General features: G+C 32.4%; 1 protein-coding gene across 2 annotated transcripts in view; it reads left to right on the top strand.

The window, feature by feature from the left end:
* The window catches only part of LOC145246158 (sodium- and chloride-dependent GABA transporter ine-like), a 463838-nt gene that overhangs the window by 292579 nt on the left and 154198 nt on the right, over positions 1 to 17061 (top strand). The window contains exon 1 of one of the 2 annotated variants that reach the window (XM_080108027.1): positions 5491 to 5889. The exons of the other annotated variant lie outside the window; for it this stretch is intronic. The gene's annotated coding sequence lies outside the window, so the exon portion shown is untranslated. Of the gene's footprint in view, positions 1 to 5490; positions 5890 to 17061 lie in introns of those variants that run through there. 2 annotated transcript variants of the gene reach the window in all.

The following is a 17061-nucleotide window of genomic DNA, read 5'->3' as shown; positions in this document are numbered from 1 at the left end:
GATAAAACAAGGATAGGCTCGCAACGTCTCTTCTGTGGGAGAGAGGTTGTAGGGTAGAGAAAAGGGCATCCCCCACTAAACCACGAAGTTTATTTTGTACTCTGTCAAGGCATGATAGGCTGTTTTTAGCAGCTCCTGCCCATATATGGCAACAGTATTCCATCCTTGGACGTTGTGCGTGTAATTGTGAGGCAAGGGTTGCGCAATTTCCAACCACACCTCTCCTGAATCGGCACTGTTGCAGTGGCAAGGAAAAGTTCAGGATGACTGGAAACAATGCCGAGATAAGCGGAGAGCCCATACAGCACCTGGAAGTCCTAAATAGTCACCCATTTAATATTGACCAGGTTCAACATTGTTTAACTTCAGTGATCCAATGGGAACCGGTGTATCAACGTGATTATGCCGTATAACAACGTAATGTATCGGCAAATAGGTATATGCAAGGAATAAATTGTAAGATGGTCAACATCTTGAACTTGAAATATAGACCTTTGCCATTTATTTGTTATATGCTCTGTAATTACATTGAGCTTCATAAATTAAAGGATTGGTATAAATAAAAGGTGAAATATAATTGGAAAAAAAAAATGAGTTTTGAAATTTCACACAAATGTATTTTATGTCTGGCAGTGTTCTTAAATAGGTTTTGTATCGAAATTTCTCTGATAAGTATTGATAATCGAAAACATCTGATTCAAAAAAGGATGGCCCAATTTTCCAAGTTAACACCCTTATACAACATAACATCACCATTACATTTGAGAAATTTTATCACCACACAAACTGAAGAGCCTGACGTATAAAATGAACAATAGGGTCTTTGATAAGATAGAGGCGTGTTCGAGATGAATGTTTCTGTTTGTGCACAATTGAACCAGGATATTTGACTTTGGAATTTTTAACTTTAATTCAAGCCATTATATAAAAAATGATTTTATAAAATTGACATGTTCTCTACAGTGCAATGTAGACTACAATATATCATGAACTAAGTCGGGGTGGGGTGGGGGACACACGTTAATCTTCTTTCAGGTGCACCATGGTGGGTCCCTGATTAGAGCAAGCAATCAATCAATTTGATTGAAAAAAGGTCGATTCGATGACAATAAAAGTTTTGAAAGTGTGGAACATTCATTGATCCTCATTCAATCCCGAGCAACACCGGGTCTCCCTGCTAGTCTGCAAATGAAAGTACCTTTATAATGCTGTTATTTTGTCTGTTAGATATTCGAATGTCACTCATTACTTTTTCTGATTTGTAACCAAATAATTCTGTTCCTATTTACAACGCCTCCCCACGGGACAGTTAGACACCAGGGTCGTTTTTTAACGTCATTTGTCGTTTTAATTTATGAACAAAAACAAAATTTGTGTTGTGTTAATCGCAAGTGCTTTTCACTCGTCATAAGCATCTTCTTGTCTTATTTTATTTATTTATTTATTTTTTTTTTTTACATGGTGATCACCACTTATCAAGGCCCGTGAGCCACTCGGGGATAAGGGTTATTTTGTGTACAATAATCAATGGGATAATATCGTAGTAATAGTTGGTATTAGAGATTTGATACAGTGTCTTACTTAAGGGGGCGATTAATCAGGAATTTGTTTATGTTGGACTTGAAGACGTCCAAGTTGTAGTCAGGTGGGAAATAGGCAAACGGAAGAGAATTCCACAGGCGTGCACTTCTAAGAAAGAAGCTTTGTTCATGGAATCTATGTTTTGATTTAGGCACAGATAAAGAGTGGGGAAAATTACTGACAGTGGTTTTAGCTAGGCTGGTGTTTATCATGAAGGATTGGCTAGGGGGGGGACCAGAGATTGGAGCTCGGACGAGCACTTGCTATGGAAATAACGATAAAACAAAGACAGGCTCGCAACGTCTCTTCTGTGGGGGAGAGGTTTTCTAACTTAATTGGGAGGGGTCACCGCTTATCCGAAGCCTGAAGGCCACTTTAGGGTAAGGGTTAATGTGTTGGTTGGTTGGTTGGTTGTTTTACGGCGTATCAACCCTTTTCGGGTTATTTAATGCCGAATCCAAAGATTTTTTTAATAGAATATATTTGTTGTTTTCACGTCGGTTTCTATTTAACCCATAGTTGGGACCCTAACAGGTACTGCCACTCCAGGTCAGAGTGGACCTGGGAGCAATGGTAATTAAAGGGAGGCTCCACACTCCCCAAAGCCCACAAGCTGGGGCCTCACCACTGGATATAGTTTAAGGTCATATCCAGGACCCCCATTAAGGGACTTTTACCCTCTGCAGAGGGGCAGTCGGTTTATTCTAATGCCCCACCGACAGGGTCAGGTTAATGTATTGAATAGTGAGACATGATCAGTAATGATGAAACTTGGGTAAAGCTAGATTATTATTTGAAAGGATGGCTCAACAAGAACTTATTTATATTAGACTTGAAAACGACAATGCTATAGTTAGTTGAAAAGCAGCTCCACAGTATTGTGTTCTATAGACAAACAGTTCTAGAAAAAAATTGTGCTCATAGAATTTTCATTTAGTTTTATGCACTGATAATAAAGAGTGAGGGGAGTGCTTGTCTGAGCTCCAATCTATGGTCCTGACTTTCACCAAAAACACTCGTCTAGCTGAAACTACTATCAATAATTTCCCGCACTCTTTATCTGTGCCTAAACCTAAACGTAGATTCCATGAACAAAGTTTCTTTCTTAGAACTGCACGCCTGTGCAACTCTGTTCTGTTTCCCTGCTTTCCAGCTGACTACGATATGGTCGTCTTCAAGTTCAACGTAAACAAATTCTTGATGAGCCGTTCCACTTAAGTAATCCAATTTACCAAATTTCCACTACTAACGATTACTACAATATTTTCCCATTGACTACTGTACAATTATTAACTATTATCCTCGAGTGGCCTCCGGGCTTTGATAAGTGGTGACTCCTTTGGAAAAAAAAAAGTTGGTGACGGTTGTTGTAGCTGGACGGGTATTTGTTGTGAACGTTTTACAAGGAGGGACCATGAATTGGATCTCAGCTGAGCACCTACTCTAAAAGTAACGATAGAGCAGTGACGGACTCGCAACGTCTCTTTTGTGAGAAAGGCGAAATAGGAGGGCAAAAAGATCCTTGCCCACTAAATTTTTAAGACGATTCAAGGCATGAAAGGAGCTCCACTCCAGATGTGGCAACAGTACTCCTGCTCCATCTTGGGACGTGTTTGACTCTTGTACAGGTAGAGGATTGCATCGGGAGTGAAATACTTTCTAGAGCAGAAATCCAGAGTAAAGAAAATACAGAAAAGTCTGTATGATGTACATACCAGTCACAGAACGAAGATGACATATTCCAAAAATCACGTAATTCGATAAATTTTTTTTTTTATTCAAGAAAATCAAATTTTACGATGTAGCAAGTCGTATATTTACCGGCCTTGATGAAATCCGATGAAATGAGAGGAGACAACTCAATTCGAAGTGTCGAGTTTAAAATCAGCTTTATGCTCAATACAATTTGGTAGTAAAATAGCTAAAACCGTAAATTTTGATTTTGTCAGCAAAAAAAAAAAAAAAAAAATGATTGATTTACATAATTTTTGGAATATGGCATCTTTGTTTTGTGACAACTACGTACATCATAAAGATTTTTCTGTATTTTTGTTTATAATTCTGAATAAACACCGAAAAATCTTTATGGTGTACGAGGATGTCATATTCCAAAAATCACATAAATTGGTCAAGTACTTTAAAACCTTCTTTTTTACAATTTTTAGCGATGTAATATATATATATATATATATATATATATATATATATATAATTACTAGCAAAAGTACCCGTCGTTGACTGGGTTCAAAAACAGCCTACAGAAAATGGACTCTGATTTATGAAAGTATGATAGGTTATGAAAAGGAAGGGTTGTAAATTTGGGTTGAATTTGGGGGTATCAAAACCAAAGCAAGATATGATGAAAGTAAAAATAAAATAGATAAACCCCATAATTTATTATACCATACCTGTTCACACTGAAACACTTATCACAATATTCTGTGGATCTATATTTAAAAAACCTTGTTAAACTTTGACATGTTTCCATTCTATGTAGGTCAGGCACGAACGAACACCCCATAATTTTATTATACCATATTTCTTCAAACTGAAACATAATCATCAAAGTATACTTACGCAGATAGATATGAAAAGTCTTTATTAAAGTTTGTGCCTATGTTTATTCTATGGAGGCCAGGCGCGAACGCAGGCCCCACAATTTTATTATACCATCCCTATTAAAGTTAAAACACTTATCAAAGTATTCTTATGTACATCTATATCAAAAACCCTTGTAAACTTTATTTTCATTTTTAAATTTTTTATTTCCATACTTTGGGGACCAGGCACGAACACAGACCCCACAATTTTAATGAACCACCGTTCTTCCAGATCAAACATACCCATTCCTGTCTCTCAATACATCTTCTATCATTATATGTGATCAGTTTTCTATAATAGTCAATCATATTGGAGCCTATTCGTGACCAGACACACACACAGACATTCAGCTATATATATATATATATATATATATATATATATATATATATAGAGAGAGAGAGAGAAAGCAACGTATAGTAATAATAATTACTAATAAATAGTGATATTTACAACTAAATAAAAATAGGTTTAAATCTCCAAAAATTCGTACTAGAACTGTCCAAAAGTGGTTAGAGTAGTTGGAAAAATCAATTGTAAAAGTGATTTTTTTCCCCGAAGATTGAAGGTTCAATTCTCCGTGTGGGTGACATAATTTAGGAACTCTATCCAGTCATGGCTGACGGAACAAGAGCATGCTAGCTCCGTAAAGGGTTCCGTTCGAAATTCCATCCAAATTCCGGAGTTTGACAGAAAACATTCACGAGTTCGACAAGATACACCTGAAGAAGGTCGGAGGCTACATCAACCGAAACATTGTGAAAATTAAACTCAAGATGAGAACAATAGTCAATCCAAATAACGAGTTATCTCCCTTAGAACTATAGATTAAAATTTCGAATAACCTATTTTTTTTTCTTCTTAAATTGGGTTGGTAAGAACCCAATTATAGTAGTTCTTTAATGTAACAGGTGCGCGTTCGAAAAAGACCCCCCCCCCTTTTTTTTTTTTTTTTTTTTGATTAGTTTGAATTTGGAACTTGTACTCTAGATTGATTATACCTTTTTTCTGAAATGTATCAGTGCACAAAAGTGGACGCAACGGACTCGATTGGGGGATTTCAGCTTGGCTTACCGATTCCATAAGTCTGTGTAAATAATCGTATTATAGCCGGCGGCGGCAATAATTTCTCGATATTAAAACGTCTAAAGATGTCTGCAAAAAGCAATATTTGCAAAAAGCGGCTTCTCTTTCTTTTTTTTCTTTTTTTTTTTTTTTTTTCTTTGAAATATTTTGTTCTTCCAACTTTTATTGCCTCTTCCTTCCTCCTTGCCTTTCTTATAGTAGCGGCGGTACATACGTATCGATCAATACGAAGAAGACATCTTGATGGGAAACTAAGCATGTTGGTATCAAGCAGGAAAAGAAGATGAAAACACAGATGATGATGATGAAGGAATCCCATGACTACTACTGCTACAACTAGAAACAACCGACCCCCCTCCCCCTCTCTCACCCTCCTCCTCCTTCCCCCCTTTCCTTCTCTTCTACTTTATCCATTCGTGTCAACTGATTACATGGAAATGTTCACCTTGTAGCACTCGTAAGGGACATCATGATGACTGTGATGATGATGACTGTTCGACCGAACCACCACCATCATCATCATCAACAAAGGGAGTATACATAGACCATTTCAGCCTTCTACGGATACAGTAACCTCCCTCCCTTACGTTTCATGTCAAATCTTCCAGGATCCTAGCAACCGTAACTATAAGTATTTGTTCTTTATCCTCATCTTTTTGTTGTTGTTTGTTTTGACTCTCATCCCAGCTGTGTATAAATCCCCCTCTTTGTTATGACTTATCGATATTTGTGTGTGTGTGTGTGTGTGTGTGTGTGTGTGTGTGTGAATATACGAACAAATATATCTATAAATGCGCGCGCGCGCAAAAATATTTAAAGATCTTTATGCGTGTAAATGTATGTATAGACGTGTGTGTGTTTGTAAATGCATGTGTAGGTGTGTGTGTAACTTGTAACTATACGAATGTGTGTGTGTGTGAACATACGAATGTGTGTAAATATACGTGTGTGTGTGTGAATATACGAATATGTGAGTCTCTAAATATACGAGTGTGTGTGTGTGTATAAACATACAAATGTGTGTATAAATATACGAGTGTGTGTGTGTATAAACATACGAATGTGTGTATAAATATACGAGTGTGTGTGTGTGCGCCTGCCTATCAGTATATCAACAATAAGAAAAATGAACTTCATAATCAGGACAGATGTTATCCAAGAATACCAATATTGCAAACATAAAATGCTCAATATCCGTTTAGACTGTATTATAACAATTATTACATTATTGTTATATATATATATATATATATATATATATATATATATATATATATATATATATATATATATATATGTATGTATAGTATATTTTTATATACAGCACAATCACGTTGACACACCGGTTCCCATCAGATCATTGAAGTTGAGCAACGTTGAGCCTGGCTAGTACTTGATGGGCAACCATTTGCGAATTCTAGGCGCTGTATGTGCTTTCCGCTTATCTCGGCATTGTTTCCAGTCGTCTTGAACCTCCGTTTGCCACTGGTATTTAATAATGTCGACTCAGAAGAGGTGGGGTTGGTTATTGCGCAACTATGGTCACAAAAATTTCATGCGCAGGCACCCTTACCGTGGGTATCCTTAGTTTGTCAAGACTGAAGGAAGCCTTTATTTATTTATATATATATATATATATATATATATATATGTGTGTGAGCAAATAGTTAATAAAACATGTTAAAAAACACTTTGAAAAAGAGTTAAAAACATATTTAATCTGAAAAGGAAACACTTAATAAGTGGATAGTCCTTAATCCGTGGAGTTTCGAAGAAATACTTTCCTTCTCATCAGAGGGTAGGAATTAGCAAAATGAGGGATCAGATTTTGCATATAAAATTTTTATATATATATATATATATATATATATATATATATATATATATATATATATATATATATATATATATATATTGCTGTGGTTTCCTACATGTTAATCAAATGAAACTCCGGTGTTTATAAAATAGTGTTCAATAACAAGTAACGTAATATTAAAGTATGATTTTTATTTTTTTTATACAATCATTATTGGCTACATATGTGCATACATGTTTCAGTTGTGATTTGTTTCGAAAAGCCACTAGTCTCAACGGTTTTCAAATGCCTTGAAACCAGATGAAAACAGTGGCTTGATGATGCTGTTGTACTTTAAAAGAAATCACAGCTGAAACATATGTGCACATATGTAGACAATACTGATTGTATAAATAAATTTATACAATGTACATGTGTTAAATATGTAAAATAATTATCGTTATATAAAATAAAATGCGTGTGTGTGTGTGCGTACATTCCAAGATATACTTTTCAACAGAATCGACTTTTTTTTTGGGGGGGGGGGGGTATTTTTTAAAATTTTTTTTTCTAGTTAATTTTTTCTTCTGATTTCTCATGATTGTGCATGAATTTTTAGTTAGGTGATGTTTGCTTGTTTTATGGCATATCAACACTAGTGTGGGTCATTCAATACTGACAGTCAACTCTTGCACAACTATTTAAAACTATTCAAAGCACTGATATTTTATCCTTATCTGTAGTCGAGTGAGGAGGCGTGAAATGGGTTTGATATTCTTATCAGGAAGTGAATGTAATCTGATCTATAAAACTCACTATCTCTGTATGTCTGTCTGTCTCTATTTTTTTTTTTTTTTTTCAAAGTGCATCTCTGAGACGCAAGGTCGCAGAACAGCACGAGAGGATGGGGGGGGGTCAAATGCCGCCAAGACAAAACTGGTTTCATTCAATAATTACAAGAAACCTTCTCTACCACCTATAGCAATGGCCAACGACTCTTTATCTGAGAGTACGTCTCTCAAGCTCCTTGGCCTAACGTTCACAGGAAACATGAGTTGGAACAATTACATCGAGGGCATTGCCAGGGCCGCTGCGAGGAAGGTGGGCTCTCTCTACCGTGCTAGAAAACTTCTAACACCCGAAAGTATCCTGTACCTCTATAAGGCCACTATTCGCCCATGTATGGAGTATTGCTGTCATATTTGGACTGGTGCATCGGCTACTAGTCTCTCGCTCCTTGACAGGGTTCAAAAGAGAGTCGCAAATCTGATAGGCCCTAAACTGGCATCTAAGCTTCAGCCTCTGTCCCATCGTCAAAACGTTGCATCCCTCTGCCTGTTCTACAAGTATTATAATGGTGAATGCTCTGAAGAACTGCAAGCACTTGTGCCCCCACGACGTGAACACCCTCGACAGACCCGACAAGCTGCAAAATCCCACCCCCACACTGTAGAGATCCCTAGATGTAAAAGATCTTTCTATTCCAGTAGTTTCTTCCCCAGAACTGCTAGACTTTGGAATTCCATTCCAGGTCACTGCTTCCCCAGCTGTACTGACATGCATAAGTTCAAGTGCAACGTGAATCAACATCTCGCTGCCCTAATCCCTACATAGTACCCCAGTAGATGTTTCCCCTGATAGTAGCCCCCTACACCAAAGTGGCAATGTGCCTTGTTTGGGGTGAAAATGTAATAAAAAAAAATTTAAAAACAAAAAAAATTATTTTCATTTTTTTTGTGGACAGTTTTATTTTATTTTTTTAATTTTTTTTTTTTTGCCGGTAAAAATAGCTGTTAAGAGGTCAAAATTGAATAAATGTTGGAAATTGGCAGGCATAAGTCAACTAAACATGTTATTTGTATGCATGTGCAAATATATATATACGTTAAAATTTTATTTTGAACTATTTCTTATCCATCTGATGATTGCTCAAATGGTAACGACAAAGGCTAGAGAGTTATGTTTTGGTTTCGATTTTAGCTGATGGCACCCTAGTCATTTTTTTTATGTTGAAATCACTACTATATGTTAGGTACAATATAATAATCAATAGAGAATTGACTTTATAATGATAAACACAAAATCTGCAACAGTTAAAATATCATATTTAAATATGATCGGGCAATGTCGCTGTGTGTGTATGTTTATTTTTTTCAGCTTATTAATTAAACTAAATTAATGTGACTGCATCCCCCTTTCTGTCTCTCTCTCTCACACACACACACACATATATATATATATATATATATATATATATATATATAATGTGTACATATACACACACACGAGGGTCATTTGAAAAGTAAAGCTTCCTATTTCTTTAAACTCAAAAATTGATGAGCTAGGAAGATCTTTTGTGCTTCAGAATTTATTTTTTCTACATAGTCACCACCATTCTCAGTGCAATTGGGCCAGGAATTCATTGACTTATCTCTGCTTCTGGTGCATGTCCATGACGGGTTGCTTTCATGTCAATATCTGCAATAGAAATGAAACTTTCACATTATGAATGCATAACTTAAGTCATCATAACAATGCAATTTGCAATTCTCTCTGATCCATTGGGGTGGAATAAAAAAATTGGAGGCATTACTTTCAAAACACTCCCTTGTGTGTGTGTGTGCGTGTGTGTGCATGTGTGTGTGTGCATGTGTGTGTGTGTGTGAGGACACTTCTCAACCTATATACTTAAAGAATTTTCGATGTACAGACTTGAAATTTGGTATACAGGGTATTCAGATATGTGGAAAACTTTTTAATTGGATTTCATCAATAGGCTAGGCAGTAATGGTAGGCAGTACGTCCGTCGAAAGAAGGACAAAGAATTTAATCCTAAGTGCAGTTTCAACATTGTAAGGTGGTGAGGGTTCAGTTTTGGTGTGGGGTGTTATTAGTGCCAATGGTCCAGGGACTATAGTTGTGGCTACCGAGAGTAAGAAGAAGGCCGATGCACATGATAGTGTAACGTCACTTCCGAATTAAGTTGTAGGTATATACAGCTTTCGGTATTCAACCACGTGGTCAGGCTAACAGGCATAAAAAAATATGGCTACCAATATGTGTTACCGATGTCCATGTATGTTCTAAAGAAAAAGAAAAATTCTCCATTCGGAAAATAATTATTATAATTGCACATTTGGGATAATTTTAATCAAAATATCGTAAGTGAACTCGTGTTTGAAATTTTATTTTTACGGAGAAAGTCGAATATTTCATTTTATTTTTATTTTTTTTACTACAAAACAAACAATTTTTATATTTTTTTTTTCAGTCTGTTCTTTTAATAATAAATACAACTTTTCACCGAGTATTTCAAAATATTTTCAAGTTAGCATTTTTCACGGCAGTTTTTTTGTTTTGTTTCGTTTTTTTTTTTTTTTTTTTTTTTTACGATCTGTGAATTTTCAATATAATTCAGCACCGGGCGTAATTTATTTCTTTGAAATATATTTAAAACTTCAAGTTCTTGTTTTTTTATAGCATTTTAACTGTAAATAATTTACATGACAGGCTTGTATTACTGTACACATAGATTTGAAAAAGTTGTCAAAAAACAAATATATAACAAATAAATGTTATCAAAGGCAAGATAAATTACTTTCCTACCAAACATGCTGACATTTTTCTTTTTAAAATATATTGATAAACATTGTATGATTTTCGAAGCGATTACACGTTTTAAAGTGAGTAAAACCACTAAAAACTTTTCCAGATAGGTAGAACAATAACTTATCTTGCCTTTGGTAACATTTATTTGATTTTTGACAACTTTTCTGAATCTATGGGTACGGTAATACAAACCCAAGATTTAATTTAACTTGAAAATAATATTTAAAATACACGTGCGTCACTGCACAAGCACCCTTATTATTATCATAATAATAATAGTAATAATAATTACAAAAATTTCACATGCAGACACCCCTTCATGGGTATCCATAGTCTGTCAAAAACTGGAGGAGCCTGTGTGTATGTGTGCGTGTGTGTGTGTGTGTATATATATATATATATATATATATATATATATATATATAATCCACACGCACCCAGAAAAATGTTTTACATATAAGCATGCACACAGACACACACAATTAGTCATCTAATATATAAAGGGCACTATGTCTGTCTGTCTGTCTGTCTCCATATTTTCAAACTCTATCTCCTCCGAAACTAAAAGTCACAGAGCGGCGCTAGGGGTCTCAAATGATTGGATTTTTTATGGACTGTTCTTTTATGGGTCTTTAGCTGGTTAAAATAGTTTTTAAGGGGTTAAAATTGAAAAAAATCGTTATACATTTTGTACATTCATCTTAGCTTATTTTTTTAATTAGTTCATATGCATGTCACGTTAATATAGTGGTAACGTCACCAGCTTTGAATTCTACAGTTTTGATTTTGGTTTCAATTCTAGCTGATGGCACACAAATACTTTTTTTTTTTTTAACTTTTGAAACTATTACTCTAAAATAATATATATGAAATCTGGACAAATATTACTCTAAAATAATATATATGAAATCTGGACAAATATTACTTTAAAATAATATATATGAAATCTGGACAAATATTACTCTAAAATAATATATATGAAATCTGGACAAATATTACTTTAAAATAATATATATGAAATCTGGACAAATATTACTCTAAAATAATATATATGAAATCTGGACAAATATTACTCTAAAATAATATATATGAAATCTGGACAAATATTACTCTAAAATAATATATATGAAATCTGGACAAATATTACTTTAAAATAATATATATGAAATCTGGACAAATATTACTCTAAAATAATATATATGAAATCTGGACAAATATTACTCTAAAATAATATATATGAAATCTGGACAAATATTACTCTAAAATAATATATATGAAATCTGGACAAATATTACTTTAAAATAATATATATGAAATCTGGACAAATATTACTCTAAAATAATATATATGAAATCTGGATAAATATTACTCTAAAATAATATATATGAAATCTGGACAAATATTACTCTAAAATAATATATATGAAATCTGGATAAATATTACTCTAAAATAATATATATGAAATCTGGACAAATATTACTCTAAAATAATATATATGAAATCTGGATAAATATTACTCTAAAATAATATATATGAAATCTGGACAAATATTACTCTAAAATAATATATATGAAATCTGGACAAATATTACTTTAAAATAATATATATGAAATCTGGACAAATATTACTCTAAAATAATATATATGAAATCTGGACAAATATTACTCTAAAATAATATATATGAAATCTGGACAAATATTACTCTAAAATAATATATATATGAAATCTGGACAAATATTACTCTAAAATAATATATATATGAAATCTGGACAACTATTACTCTAAAATAATATATATGAAATCTGGACAAATATTACTTTAAAATAATATATATGAAATCTGGACAAATATTACTCTAAAATAATATATATGAAATCTGGACAAATATTACTCTAAAATAATATATATGAAATCTGGACAAATATTACTCTAAAATAATATATATATGAAATCTGGACAACTATTACTCTAAAATAATATATATGAAATCTGGACAAATATTACTTTAAAATAATATATATGAAATCTGGACAAATATTACTCTAAAATAATATATATGAAATCTGGACAAATATTACTCTAAAATAATATATATATGAAATCTGGACAACTATTACTCTAAAATAATATATATGAAATCTGGACAAATATTACTCTAAAATAATATATATGAAATCTGGACAAATATTACTTTAAAATAATATATATATGAAATCTGGACAACTATTACTCTAAAATAATATATATATGAAATCTGGACAAATATTACTCTAAAATAATATATATATGAAATCTGGACAACTATTACTCTAAAATAATATATATGAAATCTGGACAAATATTACTCTAAAATAATATATATGAAATCTGGACAAATATTACTCTAAAATAATATATATGAAATCTGGACAAATATTACTCTAAAATAATATATATATGAAATCTGGACAAATATTACTTTAAAATAATATATATGAAATCTGGGCAAATATTACTCTAAAATAATATATATGAAATCTGGACAAATATTACTCTAAAATAATATATATATGAAATCTGGACAAATATTACTTTAAAATAATATATATGAAATCTGGACAAATATTACTCTAAAATAATATATATGAAATCTGGACAAATATTACTCTAAAATAATATATATGAAATCTGGACAAATATTACTTTAAAATAATATATATGAAATCTGGACAACTATTACTCTAAAATAATATATATGAAATCTGGACAAATATTACTCTAAAATAATATATATGAAATCTGGACAAATATTACTTTAAAATAATATATATGAAATCTGGACAAATATTACTCTAAAATAATATATATATGAAATCTGGACAAATATTACTTTAAAATAATATATATGAAATCTGGACAAATATTACTCTAAAATAATATATATGAAATCTGGACAAATATTACTTTAAAATAATATATATGAAATCTGGGCAAATATTACTCTAAAATAATATATATGAAATCTGGACAAATATCACTCTAAAATAATATATATATGAAATCTGGACAAATATTACTCTAAAATAATATATTTGAAATCTGGGCAAATATTACTCTAAAATAATATATATGAAATCTGGACAAATATTACTCTAAAATAATATATATATGAAACCTGGACAAATATTACTTTAAAATAATATATATGAAATCTGGATAAATATTACTCTAAAATAATATATATGAAATCTGGACAAATATTACTTTAAAATAATATATATGAAATCTGGACAAATATTACTCTAAAATAATATATATATGAAATCTGGACAAATATTACTCTAAAATAATATATATGAAATCTGGACAAATATTATATAAAGTGATATCTGAAAAACGAAAAAAATTTTGTAATATAAATCACTGCCAATGTATTTGCATCATGTTAGGTTATTTTTTGTTTATTTTTAGTTATGGTCTTGATATATTAATACCTTCCCACCGGACTGCAACTTGGATGTCTTCAAGTCTAATGTTAACAAATTCCTAATGAACCGCCCCCTTAAGTAAACACTTCATCGAATCTCCACACTAACGTAATGTACTTGCAATAACCCTTATCTCTGAGTGGCTTCCGGGCCTTGATAAGTGGTGATCACTGTGTAAAAAAAAAAAAAAAAAAAAAAAAAAAAAACCTGCTGATATGGCATTTATAGACACTTAATTTCCTTCAATTTTTGTGTTAATTGCCGGTGGTATGGAGATACTAGCTCATGAATTCAAGAATAGATTTGTGACTGGTTTGAATCTCTCAACTACTTCCTACACTGATGATTGCAGTAGCGTGAAACACATTTATCTGTAGGTATAAAACTCATTGTTAATATTTATTTGAAAAATCCTATATTATTAGTGATGAGATGATGCCAATATTTTTCAGATTCTGATACCATTTCCGATTCTTTATAAATCTAAATATTTAACTATAAAAGTTATTTTTTCTGATAAGCATAAAAAATACATTAAATGTGCAGATATTTTCTCAAATGTAAAAACAAACTTTTGTGGCTGATTTGGAGATTTTGGTTAAAAATTAATAAATACTCATTTTATTATTACCAACAACAGTGGAAGATTTTGTTTTATACAGAATCAAATAAAAAAAAAAAAAAGATAATTAAAGGAATCGTTTTTAGTATTGGAAAATATGCACAAATTTTTCCAATTCCGATGCTGATTCCAATTAACCATCCTAACACTTATATATATATATATATATATATATATATATATATATATATATATATATATATAACCGGGGGGAGGTTAAATCAGTGTGAAAGGAGGAATTGCGAAAACGTGTTCAACTACTTGTGTAAGAGCAAAATTTAAAAAAAAAAATTTTTTTTTTTTTTTTTTTTTTTAAGGATAGATTTAACTTTTCCGACGTAAGGTTACCAATACTACAATCTAAAAGGTTATGGAAACAAAAAGCTACATTCCAAAGATTTATTTTTTAAATTTACATTTTTTTATTAAATTAGACTTTTTACACATGATCAAAATTATAAGACCAGAGACAAAAATTCTATTAAATTGTACAAAAAGTATATGAAAACATTCAACAATCAAACTAATGAGTCCTACCTCCACTGCTTTCGATGACTTCAAAAATTCTTTGGGGCATGCTAGAAATAAGGGTTTTCATTAAGGTGCGGGCGATCCTGCTCCAGTTTCTGAAGACGGCTTTACGAAGTTCATTTTTTATTGAATATTGTTTGCCATTTTGATAAACCTCTCTTGTCATCCATCCCCAAACATTTTCAATTGGGTTCAAGTCTGGTGAGCATGCAAGATGTCCCAAGAGATGGACTCCATTTTCTTGTAGAAAACTTAAGGTCCGTCTTGCAGTGTGGATTACAGTATTATCCTGTTGGAATAACCATCCATCCCCACACAAACGATAACCCTCCATCAAAGATGCTTTTTGTAGCATGCTAACATAACCAGTGCTGTCTGATGACCCTGCACCACCTGGAGCTCCATCGTCCTTCTGTAAGAAAAGGCACCCCATGCCATTACGGACCCTCCACCACTGTGACGTGTGGAAAAATTTCAAGGGGCATGTTTTTATCATGCCAATATCACTGGAAGCCATCAGGACCATCTAAATTGAATTTTTTCTCATCAGAAAACAGGACTTTCTTCCACTTCTCAACGTCCCAGTTTTGGTATTCACGACTAAATCTTAAGTGATCCACTTTGTGACGTGGAAGCAATCGAGGAATTTGTTTACGCTTTTTATTTCCTATGCCTTTTTGTTGTAAGTGTCGTCTGATGGTTGGACTGAAATCAGCATCTGTCACTGCCTTAATCTGAGTAGAAAAAAAGTCCCCTGTCATTCATAACAACCCGTCTGATTCTCCTACTCAATGAAGGAGAAATTTCGGGAGGCCTACTAAAGGATTTTGCTTTTCCATAATTCTCAGTATTCTTTAGAAAGTTGCAAATAACAGTTTTACTGCGATTTACCTTAGCTGCTATCGCTCGCTGTGACAAACCTTGCTTATGGAATCCTAGAATTTGAGAGCGCTCAACTTCGGTTAGTTTTCTTGCTTTAGGCATGGTAACACCTTTACACAGTGATTGCTAATCTCTAACTGAACTAAAAACATTAGAATTACCATAAATCTAACAATTTATACCTTTTGGTCTTATAATTTTGATCATGTATAAAAAAGCCTAATTTAATAAAAAATGCAAAATTTTAAAGAAAATTTTTGGAATGTACCTTTTTGTTCCGTAACCTTTTTGATTGTAGTATTAGTAACCTTAAGTCGGAAGAGTTTAAAATCTATCCTTAAAAAAGTTTTTTTTTCTTTTTAAAGATTTTTAAGTGGTCTTAAATTTGTGATCAGCAGTGTATATTCTTTGTATGAACACCGTGTATATTTATGATTATCCAGCAGTACCTTCAGTTTCACGGAAATACTGGACACTTAACCTGATCCCAACTTAGATTGTAGATTCGGTTTTCAATGTTTCCATGAAACCGAAGGTATTGACACAAGATCATAACATACACAATGTTCATTAGTATACACTGGTTAGTTGGGTTAGTTGCATAACATACACAATGTTCATTAGTATACACTGGTTAGTTGGGTTAGTTGTATAACATACACAATGTTCATTAGTATACACTGGTTAGTTGGGTTAGTTGCATAACATACACAATGTTCATTAGTATACACTGGTTAGTTGGGTTAGTTGTATAACATACACAATGTTCATTAGTATACACTGGTTAGTTGGGTTAGTTGCATAACATACACAATGTTCATTAGTATACACTGGTTAGTTGGGTTAGTTGCATAACATACACAATGTTCATTAGTATACACTGGTTA

The sequence above is a fragment of the Euprymna scolopes genome, chromosome 23 (genome assembly GCF_053919585.1).
Source record: "Euprymna scolopes isolate OS-2025 chromosome 23, ASM5391958v1, whole genome shotgun sequence".
NCBI lineage: Eukaryota > Metazoa > Mollusca > Cephalopoda > Sepiida > Sepiolidae > Euprymna > Euprymna scolopes.
This window is presented reverse-complemented; position numbering and strand designations above follow the sequence as displayed.